The sequence below is a fragment of the Solanum pennellii genome, chromosome 11 (genome assembly GCF_001406875.1).
Source record: "Solanum pennellii chromosome 11, SPENNV200".
Taxonomy (NCBI): Eukaryota; Viridiplantae; Streptophyta; class Magnoliopsida; order Solanales; family Solanaceae; genus Solanum; species Solanum pennellii.
Window position 1 is genome coordinate 45,424,189 of NC_028647.1, and position 14,386 is coordinate 45,438,574.

The following is a 14,386-nucleotide window of genomic DNA, read 5'->3' on the forward strand; positions in this document are numbered from 1 at the left end:
TATATACTAGTAAAATTACCCACGCTTTGTGCGAAAATTTAATATCATGAAAATTATAAAATAACTAGGTAATCTACCCGTGCTTCACGTGGGCTAAACTTAGGTTTTAAACTTTTGTTAATACCCAAAGATAATAAGGAAAAACATAAATTTATTTTTATAATGTTGACATTCAGAAGAAAAAATTAAAAAACAATTGTATTAAAAAATAACTATTTGGGAAGAGATAATCAAAAAGTTTAATCCAAAATAAAAATAAAAGAATTACTATTGAAGAGACGGGAACATATTTCTAGCCAAAAATTAATGAAAATGTATGTTAATTCTATTAAACATGAACCTTGAAAATGTGTATTGAGATGTTTCTGGTGCTTCAAAAATTTGATCGAGATTCATATTTCGTTTGATCTAATTCACACCATGATTTTCTTTAAGCTATATATCTTCTTCCTCATATTCATTATTTGTTTAGTTGATATCTTTTGGTCACAAGAAGTATGTAATTCTAATGTACATTTTCATTGCAGATGAGTATTCAAGCAAGATTCTATGAACATATAATTCTCCTAAAATATATGTTGTTGAACTCTTTCCTACGGTTGATAGGAAATTCTAAGTTATCATATCTAATGTATGAGTGAAAGACATACACTATCTTTCGATTCAACCAACTCCCGTATTTAACTTCAAGTATTTATGGTGGATCACAATAAAATTACATAATATATGGTTGAATACCTACAATACTAAAAGATATGAAAGAATTTTTAGTGAACTCTCAAGGGGAATTTGGAAAATTTTTATTTACTTTTCTCCCTAATATATATATGTAATAAGCAAAATGTACTGTATTTTTCCAATGTTGTAATGCTTATAAAGAAATTTCATTATGATCGTGGCTAATAAGTTCATCAAATATAATTATTGTAAAATTTTAAGACCTTTCTGAATTTATAGGTCCCCTTCAATTTAATAAGAGAACCATCACAATACAAAAGAGATGGATTAAATAAAGCGAAAGTATGTCTTGTTTTCACATAGTATTAAAAGCAAAAAACTATAAGCCTATCAAGAATGAATCTAGCTCAATAGATAGCAGATGTATAGTTTCTAAGCTCAGGGCAACCATGAGTTGGACATCATCCTGCAATGAAAATTTGATATACTCAAAATATCTTTCTTTATGAAAAAATTAAATGAACTAAGTGTTACCAACTCCTTAAAAATCAGTTTTTGAATACTGTAGTAGACCACAAATTAGAAAATACTTGGAAGTCATTTTCTATGATGTAATAAGAAAGTCTAATACATGTATTAGTTATATACAACATATACAATATTATAGGGTGCATAAATAATATGTATAAAATTATATTTTCCTATCAAGTATTATCAAATATATAGAAAAACTATGACATCAACAATATGATGACCGTTAATTGATGGATAAGCATGATTTAAAATAAAACCACCCTTTATATACCAAACTACCAATCTTTCTTAACAAAGATAATGTCATACATATGTGTCATGATGAAATTCTGATAGTGTAACTGCAATCTTGAAAGTGTTTCTTCCTTGATTCCTTTTGACACAAGACTGCTACTCGTATTTCCTTTACTACTCTTTCTCTTTGCTTATTTGCATGTTGAGCCAATAAAATTTTTTGATGTCTTTCCTTGCTACTTTCAATCAATCAGGAAAAGGAGGATTGAGCAATGGCTTGGAAAATAAGATAGCAATAGATAATAAAAATTTTACGATAACTAATGTCAACATTAGTTATACACTCTATCCAATACTATTTTTAAATACTCTACCAAAAGACCCTGGTACCTATACCTAAGGTTATTTTAACGTCTGAAGGACCTAAAATACGTAAGGTCAATTTTAATTAAACAAATATGATTCAAGGGTAATGCTTAAAAATCTAAGGTCAAATGCTTTCTTTTGAATGTTGTTAAGAAAATTGAAAAGTAGGAACTCGTATACATTCCACAAGATTACAAATTTGTTAAATACAATAACCAATAAATTTATTTGACTAAATCTTAAGACGAATTTGAACATATATAATTTATAGAGTGTAATCGTCCATTTTATCGTTGATATCAATCAATCTTCTACGCAGACAACCTTCTCCTTTAAATTATGACTATACCATAATATGTTATATCAACTTAATTTATAGCAATGAATGGAACACAAAATAATTATATTAAAGCGGAGGGATTTTATACACCATATTTGTGATACAAATCACACACTATGTCTTTGTTGGCTCCACTAAAATAATCTGGAAGTAAAAAACGTGAAACATCATATGCTAGTCCACATTAATCTTATTCACAATATGTGTTTTCTAATAAAGAGATTTTAAATTACTAAAATTAAAAATGTTGCACATACAAATGATTATTCCGTTGTAATCTCACATGTGAGGTATGGGAAGAATAGTGTGGACACAGAGCCTACTCCTATCTTGGAGGATAGGAAGACTGTTTTCCATACACCATCAGTTCAAATAAATAAAAGGAGTGAAGAAATCAAGATAAAATACTACACTTGCCCATACAAATCAAATTAATTGTAGTCGAAGTGTAAGAAAAATAAAAAGTGCAGAACTATATGATTACTCACATGATTTCGGAATGCCAACAATCTTGATTCCTTCAGGACTTGCCTCACGTACAATGAGTTTTGTCGCTTTGCATGTCCTTATTCTTTATCTTGTTCTGCATTTAAGAATCTGCAATTATGATTAAGTTTCACAATTCTCAAATCATAAGTTACTATCAAACAAAATTTGCAGCCTACAAATGATCATGATAAAATTAAAGTTAAAAATATATAGAAGTTCAAATATAAAAATTTAAAGGTCTATTGACTAAAAATTACCACATAAGTAGAGGAAAGTTCACTATTTATAGAGAACAAAGGGTAGTGCGAACAAATGATTATTGTGTCTTACCATAAAGGTTACAACTCTTTGGTAAAGTTACAACCCTTCTTAAATGTCAAAATCTTTCATAAAAGTCACAACTCTTCATAAAATCATAATTTTTCATAAAAGTCACAACTTTTCGAAAATGTTATAACTCTTTGGAAAAAGTTACAACCCTTCGGAAAGGTACAACCTTTTATAAAAGGCACAACTTTTTATAAAAGTGACAACTCTTCATAAAAGTCAAATTTTTTCATAAAAGTCACCTTTTCATGAAAGAAGATGGCTAGTTTGGGAAATAAAATAAATTAAAAGGGAATCCTAGTTTATGATGGCGCTACGTAGGTGGGCTTAGAGTTCTCTTTTATATATATATATATATATATATACACGCACACACACACACACACACTTAAAACCTATCGGTCATTAAAACTAAAACACTATATTATCTTACATTTTGTATGCATATGATGACATGTATATTTTATTATTTTTTTTAAGGTTAATATTTCAATACATAAGTTAGAACTATATAAATTTTATATAATAATAAAGGTCAAACGTGCAAGGCACGTTTTCAGAACTAGTATATATATAAAAGTTAAGTTGTTATTGTATTCATCAATACACTGAGTGTCTTTCTACCGTTTAAAAAGTTGTTCATATATTGCATGTGTATTGTTGTTTTATATAGAGTTGAGTACCCCGAGTTGTGAATCTTGAGTTGAACGGTTTTTCATTGTGTCGATTACCTTATTGTTGAGTTTCGCAGAGTTGAGAACCTTATTACTGATTTGAGTATCTTATCCTTGAGTATTTCTTGAGTTGAGTAAGTTGAAATGAGGTAAAGTACATTTTCTTTTTTATCAAGTTCAAGCTTATGTTTATGTTTTAAAATTTTTCTTACATGCTCGTACATTGCACGTACTGAGCCATTTGTACTGCATTCTTTCATGATGCAAATTCAGGTATTCAATATCATCAACATGAGCTTCGTTGATACCACATGGAGTTCGAGTCAGCTATGGTGAGCCTCCTTGCTTCCGGAGGATTTCATTTACTTTTCAGTTTGGTTCGATTGTCGTGGGTCTTGTTCTGACTTTCATCTTTGTCATTTAGAGGCTTCATAGATAGAGAGTTTCAGAAGTCTGTTCATTTATTTTGTTAAATGTTTTAAAGACTTGAGTTGCTTATTTTGGGGCTAGTTGAATATATTATTTGTTCAAAGTTTTCTTTTGAGTTAAAGCTTTGTATTTAAGTTCACATGAATTTTTATTCAGTTTTTAAGCTTTGTATTCTTAAGTTAGTCATCGGCTTGCAGTCACCCAGGATGAGGGTTCACTTGGGGAGCAGCAATGGGTCTCGAGTGCCGTCCATGTCCAGGGTGTAGGCTCGAATTGTGACATCGATGTATTGAGCTCCGAAGATAATACAAGTATAAACAACAAGTAGTGAGAAAAATATAGCACACATTCTAAATAAGAAATACTAGACTAGACAAGCAATAGGGAACAAAATTCGGATACAAAGAATAAGGAACCGAGTCAAGAACATACCTGAAAACGCAAGCCAACAACCTATTCACAAGCAACTAAGATACAAGAGTCAACGACCCAGGGTAGGGTCAGGAGGACTAACATCTACAAATCTAAGTCACATCCTATCGATTATCAGATCAACAACAAAGAAGAGGAGAATAAAGTTAAACAATAACCTAATTGGACCCATAAGCTTGGAAGGTACAAACAAACAAGCATAACCCAACCCTCCCCAATAAAACCGGAGGATGAAAAAAACAAAAAAATTATACTCTGATAGACAATGCATATAAATGCAGGATATGCAGTAGAACCATAAGTAACTAAGTGTATAGACCAACCCTTGTCGTGCGGGCGAGATAGGATCCATGCAGCTCCTTCTTCTAGTACAATGGTATTCATGGTCAGAGAGGCCCATAGGGGACAGGTGATGTCCTTATACACTGTCTGGGACCGAATCCAGGTCTTATCATTAGCAATCTCCATCGTGGAAGCGAAGGAATGAGTATCCAAAGAAATATGGAAAAGGGCGTTGACGCACCGACATGTCAAGTAAAAACTGAGCATATCCTAGATGCCTCTAATGAGTATCCAAAGTAATATTTTTTTAAAAAAACAATACCGTAGTTAATTTTTTTCTCATCTTTTTAGTTATTGACAAAACCAGCAATATAAGCTGCGAAGCAATTACTTTCCTCCATTGATGGAGGTTGAACTCTCACCAACAATCATATAGAAAAGAAGAGATATTATGGAGAATGAAAAACTTGCTTTAGTCGATACAATGTATGTGTGATACATACACGCTGATAGAAGTCTATCAATCCTAACAAACTTAACTGACTGTGAAATTACAAATTTGCAAAGTCCTAACTAACTAACTAACAATGTGAATGAACAGTAACTAACTAATTTCGTGAATGAACAGTAAACTAACTAACTATTAACTAAGCTAAATGAATCTTGTTACCCCCCTCAAGTTGGAGGTGAGTTACAGACAACTTGCTCAATAAATTAATATGTCCGACTCTAGTCAAGGCTTTAGTGAGGACATCAGCCAATTGTGAATCTGTGGTAACATATTGAAGTGTGATCAGTCCTTGCTGCATCTTGGTTTTGACAAAGTCAAAATCCACCTCTATATGCTTAGTTCTCTTATGAAAAGCTAGGTTCTTAGTAATGTGCACTGTTGCGTGACTATCACAAAATACATGTATATGTAATGAACACTTCACTGAGAGCTTAGCAAGTAACCTTTCCAGCCATACTATTTCACCCACTACTTGTCTCACATCTCTGTACTCTACTTCTATTAAGGATAGTGACATTGTGGGTTGTTTCTTAGACTTCCAACTTATGGGGCTATCACCAATGAGAACCAAATAGCCACTCACAGACTTCCTTGAATTCGGACAAGAGGCCCAATCTGAGTCACAATAAGCACTGATGGTGAGGTCACATTTGTTAGGGATAAGAACTCCTAAAGTTGGCAGCTGTTGCAGATATCTGAGCACATGATAGGATGCCTTCAAATGAGGCTCTCTAGGAGATTGCATGAATTGACTAAGGTGGTAGACATTATGTGCTTTGTCGATCCTTGTGTTGGTAAGAAAATTAAGCTTGACTACTAGCTTTCTGTAGTGAGTAGGATCTGACAAAAGTGTGCTTTCTGTGAGCTTCAGTTTTTCACTGGAGTCCAATGGTGAGGTGGTGGAGCTATAATGCAGAGAATCAAACTCCTTCAAGAGATCAAGAGTGGATTTTCTTTGTCAGGTGTGGACACCATCCTGTCTGTACAATATTTCCAAACCAAGGAAGTAATGCAGTCTTCCTAAATCCTTTATTTTGAATTTCTCATGTAGGAAAGCTTTCCAAAAATTAATCTCATTTATGTCAGTACCAGTTAGGATAATATCATCAACATATACAACCACAAAGACCAGGAAGCCTCCATTCCTCTATAAAATAGTGAATAAATCGTTGTCTGAATGAGTGTAACCCTTTGAGCAAAGACTGTTGGCCAACTTGTCATACCACTGTCTACTGGCTTGTTCTAAGCCATACAATGATTTCTTCAAATTTCAAACTATGTCACTACTGTCCACTGCCAGGATTGGAAGTAATATTTGTATACTTCCTAATTCAAATCACCATGGAGGAAGGAATTATTGGCATCCAATTGGTACAAGTTCCAACCTTTCTTGACAGCCAACAAAACTAGAGTCCTGACAATGGTCATCTTTACCACATGTGATAATGTTTCATTGTAGTCTATTCCAGCTTGTTAAGTGTACCCTTCACCACTAGTCTAGCTTTGAACCTTTCTATTGTACCATCTGTCTTGTGTTTAATCTTATACACCCATTTACACCCAATAACATTTTTTCCTTTGGGCAATTTAACCAGCTCCCAAGTATCATTTGTATACAGGGCATCAAATTCTTGTGTCATTGCTAATTGCCAAGCAGGATTTAAAATTGCCTCTTCATAAGATGAAGGTTCAATATCACGTGAAACATTATGAATTAATTGCTGACTTTCAGGACATAGTGTAGTGAAACATACATGATCAGGTTGAGATATGAATGATGTGAGTGAGTGTGAGAATTAGAAACATAGTTGTGTGTGGAGAAAGATATAGGTTGGGTAAAGAGCAGGAGTAATCTTTCTAGTAGCTTGGAAGGTGAAGGGACCTAGTTGTTCTTCTAGGTGCAAAAGAAGCATCACCAAGGGCAGATACATTTGGTCCAGCAGGAGGTATAAAGATTGTAGGTTCAGTGATAGGTGCATTTTCAGTGACATGTGCATTTTCAGGTATGGGAACATGATCACTAGTGACTTCAACCAATGTGTGAGAATTCAAGCTTTCATCATCAAAAAAGTTATTTGTTTTACTAGAAATGCAAGGAAACTTATCACAAAGATGTACAAGGAATTGTAAGACATAATTAAAACTAGAACCAACAGGAGCAACAACAAAAGGAAAAACAGTTTCATGGAAAAGGACATCTCTATACATATGAATTCTCTTGGTAGCCAAATTTAAGACCTTGTAACCTTTTGTATTAATAGGGTATCCAAAGAAAATGTGGGATATTGTTCTTGGTCCAAATTTGTCCTTATGATTAAGGTAGCTGGAAAGCAAAGGCATCCAAAGCTTCTAAGGTGAGAATAGGTTGGTTTCTTTTGATATAACAGTTCATAAGGTGATACTTATGTTTTCTTTCAACTGCACCATTTTTTTTGGTTTGTAGGGACATGATTTTTGATGTATTGTGCCTTTTCTTGAAAGAAACAGGTTGCCTCAGTGCTTGACAATTCCAGGTCATTATCATATTGATGGTTTCCAATTTGGTATGAAACTGGTTTTTGTGAGGGATATGAAGGCTTTTATAGTATAAAGTGCATTGATTTTGCACCTATGAAGTTGTGTCTGTGTTGACCTACTGTAATCATCCACCATGGTTAGGAAGTAGTCATAGCCATCATGCATTGGTGCAAGGTATGGTCCACATAAATCAATGTGAAGCAGCTCAAATATTGAACTGGTTGGTGTTATACTTTCTGGGAGTGGCATTCTAGTTTGTCTGTTGATTGGACATATTGTACAAATGAAAGGTTGTTTGTTGGAAAAATCTAGAGGAATGGTAGATATGCTTCTCATCTTTACAGGAGGCACATGTCTTTATCTAGCATGTTGTTGCGTCCAAAACAACACGCAAGTGCACACAGTCATTTAAATAGTACAACGACTCTTTCGAGCCGGATTATAAAACCCAAAGGACTTCAATCAGCAAATAAAAATTCTTTTACATCTAAATCAAATTTAATCAATCATAAAATACTTTAAGAAATTCGTTTATCACTACTTACTACTAATTAGACGCTATAAAAAATTAATTACGTTAATGTAACACTTTGAAAATCCAAGACGTGTCTTAAAGCCACATAGGTGTCATGAGGTCTAAGTACTGTTTTTAAGTCCATTTTAATGAATATAGGTCATTTAGGAAGTTTAAGAACCAAAATGTCCAAGAACGTCGACGTCCGGAAGTTGGTTCAAAGAGGTACTAGCGTGCCTTAGCCTATTTGACTAGCTTTTAGGAGTCAAAAATTTATGAAAAGTGGTCAAAGGATAGCTAATAGGTGTTTGAGTTATTTCATGGTCGAAACGTCCGGGTACGAACCCCAAGGACCAACTAAGGGCCCTTGAGGAGGACCCCTGCAATTTGAGGCAACACTGCCTGAGCAGTGTGCATCGACGCCACAGGCTACTCTCCGTGAGTGGACTGACGGGGCGTTGATACCACCGTTGTCCCACACTTAGACAATTTGAGGAAGCCCCTCGCCTGTACAATCTCTGAACTTACCTACGAAGTGCAGGACGGGGGAGGGAGGGGGGCAGTCCGTTGACTCACAGACGGCCCGTTGGTGGGGTTCTATTAGTGAGGGTATTGAGTTTGCTGCACATTTTAAATTAAGTTCATTTAATTAATTAAGTAGTTTAGTGGTTAGTGTGGAATTAAGGGAAGATTAATTGACTAATTTAACTCCCATATAAAGGCCCCACCTCAATTAATCTAATTACAACTCTCAATACAAACTCTCTTCCTTCTCTCTTCTTTCTCTCTCCACTTGAACTCACCATTGAAAACTAGCAAGGAAAGGGATTTGGGGGCTGGAAAGGGACGAATTCACCATCAATTCTTCATCAAACGTTAAGGTACGGGATCTAATTCACCTTGAGACTCTTTCCTCAAAGGGTTCTTTCAAAATGGATTTCAAAAGTTGAGTTTTCATGTGGATTTCATCCAATTACGAAATTGATGTTGTATATTGAGTTGTTTATGGTTTCTTTAGGATATAATGAATAGATTAACATGTAGAACTAGATTATGATTAATTATAATATTTTGGTTCAAATTGAAGAATGTGATCTTTAACCCCTAACCCTAACATTGATCTTGATGTAAATTGGGTTGTGATTGATTCAATTGTCTTGCTTATAGGTTATATCACTATTAAATTATGTAGTCAAAATAATCTTTAACAAATTGGAGTGAATTGTAGCCTTTCATGCTAGTCTTGAGAATATGATCTAGGTTAGAAGGTGCATTGACCTAAGCATTTTATTTTAAGTTATGATCTAGTATTGAATTGTGCTATAGTGTTTATTCTAGTCTTGTTATCATGTTGAATATTGAATTATGATGTTAAACATCTAAATTCGATGGTATTGAGGGTTTATGGTAAGTCCTTAATGACGAACTATGAGGAAGACTTGGTAACTCATAAAATCTCTATCTTTACTTCCAATTGTGATTAATTGTGGTTAAGTCATGATGTTATATTGGAGTATGCCTTGTATTAGGATCGATATGATGGTGTGATGTTGAATTGAAATGTCTTGACATTGGTTGTGAGGTTGTTAAGATGTAAAGGTTATAAGGGTGGTGATGTATACCAATGTGCCTTATTATGAAATGATATGTAATGTGTTAACTTCACTTATATGAATTATGATGAAAGGACTTATACTCATACAATTATTACTGAGTTATTGATGATGATGATTATACAAGGGTTATACTATGACCTAAAGTAAGCTACGATTGATAATTAAAGGCTTAAATACATTTCAAAAAGGGACTCTAGCTTAGCACCGAGTGATCTAGATTGCGGAGTGTCCCTTCCCACATAGGGAAGGTAGGAGCACTATATTGATCTTGATATTGGAGACTATAATGCATGAGGCATAAAGAGGGTCCCAACTATATCTCCTAGTTCTTGAACTATGTTGCCCCCATAGGAATACTAGCTAGTGGATCCACGTAGTTGCTATGTTTCATGTTTCAATACTACCTTGGCAACTAGTCTGCCTTCTTTTGGTGAAGGGTTTTATGACACTGAATTCCACACTAACTCATGTGGTCTATGTCTATTAGGTCAAGATGTTCCCAAAAGGTAAAATTAATTAAAGGATTTGAACTCTAAATTGGATAACCTAAGGGGTCTAGCTTAGTCTAGGTATGGGTATGAGACTCTACTGAAGCATTGAACTAGTTAGACTTGAGGGTAGTCTTAGGAGGATGTTATTATATATGTTTATGTTTTGATGATATATGATATGTACATGATGAACTTGCACATTGTTGATAATATGTTGGTTAGTTACTTATGAGTATGCATTGGGTTATATTTTTAACATAAGATGAAATGTATATCTAAATGTTATATTATGTGAAACTAGACATTGGTTATGGTTTCTTGTTGAGGCTACTTGATTGAGTAAGGTTACGGGTATTTGCTTGGTCATTGCACTTGTTGACTTGATAAGGATTCATGAGTAGTTGTCTTTCTTATTATGGTATAATCGACTCTTATTCATTCTTGTGAAGTTATTTCTTGATGATAGGGTTGTAGTAAATCATGGGTTCAAGTATGTTGGGATACGTATTACTTGTTTAAGTTAGTTAGCATGTTGGGTGGGTTGATATGACGTGCTTGACTTCGCATTAGACTTTTAAAAGGGTAAATTGGCATATTTTGAAAAAATGTCCCTTTTTAGCATATTTTGATATTATATGTGCATATGGTCTCATACTTAGTACATGTGGAGTACTAACCCCATTTTCTTCCCTTTTCCTAAACATTTTAGGTTTCGGTCGTTGAAGGATCATTCGGGAAGACTTGAAGAAGGTTTGGATATTCTCTATCATCCAAGTGGGTAGGTCCTCACTTTCTGAGGGCGATGCCAATATCTTGCCTATGAAGTTTCTTTGTTTTTCTAAGACTTTTATGTTCATTCCACTTTCATTTTGTACGATTTGTATAAGCATATATGTGGCTTCTTTACATTTGATGTAGGGCTATGCCCATATTGTGATAATCGTTTAGATGGTCGGAGATGAGAAAAAATTTGAGACTATCTTTCTATTTTATATATATGAATGTGCAATAAATGTAGAAGGCTATGTAACCTTCCTATACAAAAGGTCTATGTGTTCTCGATACGACTATATTATGTGTATTTATAGGTCTATGTAAACCTCCAAGTAGATGTAATGAAAATTTTTAAATTTTTCCATATTTTGAACCTATGAATGTAATGACATAAGACTAAGGGTATAGTCTTAGTACTCAAAGATGATGATGATGTCGGTTACGTCTAGGGGGTAAACCCGGATGTGACAAACTTAGTATTAGAGCATGAGGTTGAATATCATTGAGTTATGTCTCTCTCTCTCTACCACGTCTATATAAGTTTGTATTCATAATTGTGAAGCGCGCCACACTTATGAATAGGAACCTATGTGATGCCTAGGAATCACTCTCTTTCTTGGAAATCATATATCATGTCGATAGAGTATACTTATGGTGTGCTTTGCATCTAATCCTATTGTTGTGCTTATAGGAAGATTTAACACTCAAAGAAATGCGGCTCGGAGACTTGAAGAGGAAATTGCCAATGCAGGAGCTCCTCCCCATGGTGATCAAGTTCCTGCACTTGAAGAAGATGCTAACATGGAACATGAACCGATCAATCCTCCTCCTTTGACGGATGGGAATATATGGACCGCTCTTCTCCAAATGGCCCAAGCTATTACTACTCAAGCACAAGCGGCCACGACTCAAACCCAAGCTATGACGGCTCAAGCAAATCGGGAGGTTGTGCCCCGTCCTCATCAACAAGTCACTACTGTGGCTTCCTGCCTAAGGGACTTCACTCGGATGAACCCTCCTACTTTTTTTGGGTCTAAGGTTGATTTAACCCCCAAGAATTCATCGATGAAGTCTCTAAAATACTTTTGGCTATGGGGTTGTCCACAAGTGAGAAGGCCGAGTCTGCCACCTATCAACTCAAGGATGTGTCACAAGCATGGTTTGTGCAATGGAGGGATAATAGGCCCTTGAGAGGTGGTCCTTTGACTAAGAAGATCTTCAAGAAGGCATTTCTTGATCATTTTTTCCCTACAGAGATGAGGGAGGCAAAAGTGGTGGAGTTCATCAACCTTCTCCAAGGAGGTATGAGTGTTCATGAATACTACTTTAATTTCACTAAGTTGTCAAAATATGCTCCTTCTTTGGTTTTCGATCCTAAAGATGAAATGAGACGCTTTGTGATGGGGGCATCTGATGGTTTGCAAGAGGAGTGTCATTCGGCTATGCTACACGACAATATGTAACATTTCTCGTCTTATGGTGCATGCCAAACATGTAGAAGAGGCAAGGGCTAGGAGGAAGAGTAATGATGCTAAGAGGGCAAGATATTTTGATGGAGGTTTTTCAAAGAATAGGCTTGAGATACAAGACAAGCCTAGATTTAAGAAGCGGGTTTCAAGTTAAGTCCCTTCCAAGTTTCCAACAGCTAATGGTGATAGGGTGTCTAACCCTAAATCCAATAAGGGGAAAGGTACTAATTCACCAACCGAGAAGCCAACTTGTGGAAAGTGCGGCAAGAAGCACTATGGTGATTGCCTTAAGGGGACGGATAATTACGTTGGTTGTGGTAAAGTGGGCATAAGGTTAGGGATTGCCCAAATGTGAGGGGTCAAGACAAGGGTATTGGTCAAGCTCAACAAGTGGTTCTAGTGATGATCCAAGAAGAACCGCTTCTATACTCTCCGCTCTAGGGGTTAGCAAGAGACTTCTACCAATGTGGTGACCGGTATGTTAAAAGTCTTCTATATTGATGTATATGCCTTACTTGATCCCAACGCTACTTTATCCTTTGTTACTCCTCTAGTAGCCAAAAAGTTTGACATTTTACCCGATATTCTGCATGAATCTTTTTTAGTGTCTACTTCGGTGGGTGAGTCGGTTTTTGCAAAAAGAGTGTACAAAAATTGTCCTATAATGTTGCCCAATAGAGTTTCTTATGTTGAACTAGTAGAACTTGATATGTTTGATATTATATTGGGTATGGATTGGTTGCATGTATGTTTTGCCACTATTGATTGTTAGACAAGAGTAGTGAGGTTTAACTTCCCAAATGAACCCGTTGTTGAGTGGAAGGGGGGAAATTCTATTCCTATAGGTCTTATCATCTCTTGTCTAAAAGCATGCAAAATGATCTCAAAGGGATGTTTATATCACATGGAGTCCAAGATCTTGGACTCCAAAATTCCTCCCATTGAGTCGGTAGCCGTAGTGAGTGAGTTTTCGGAGGTCTTTCCTAATGACCTTCCCGGTATTCCTCCCAAACGGGAAATTGACTTTGGCATTAATTTGCTACCGGATACAAATCCCATTTCAATTCCTCCTTATAGGATGGCTCCGGCCGAATCGAAGGAGTTGAAGGCTCAACTCAAGGATTTACTAGATAAGGGTTTTATAAGGCCTAATATTTCTCCATGGGGTGCTCCGGTTTTGTTTGTAAATAAGAAGAATGGATCCTTGAGAATGTGTATTGATTACCTTAAACTCAATAAGGTCACCATTAAGAATAAGCATCCTCTCCCTCGGATTGACGACTTGTTTGATCAACTCCAAGGGGCGAGCTACTTTTCGAAAATTGACTTGAGACCGGGGCATCACCAACTTACGGTGAGAGGTGAGGATGTACCAAAGATGGACTTTCGGACTAGGTATGGGCACTATGAGTTCTTGGTAATGTCTTTCGGTCTCACTAATGCTTCGGCGGCGTTTATGAACCTAATGAATAGGGTGTTTTGAAATTACCTAGATTCATTTGTCATTGTCTTTATTGATAACATCTTGGTATATTCTAAGAATGAGTGTGATCACATGGGTCATTTGAGTGTGGTATTGCAAACCCTTAAAGAACATCAATTGTTTGCCAAATATATCCAGTGTGAGTTTTGGTTGAGCTCCGTGACATTTCTTAGGCACATCATCTCTATTGAAGGAGTTGAGGTGGACCCAAGGAAAATGAAGGCGG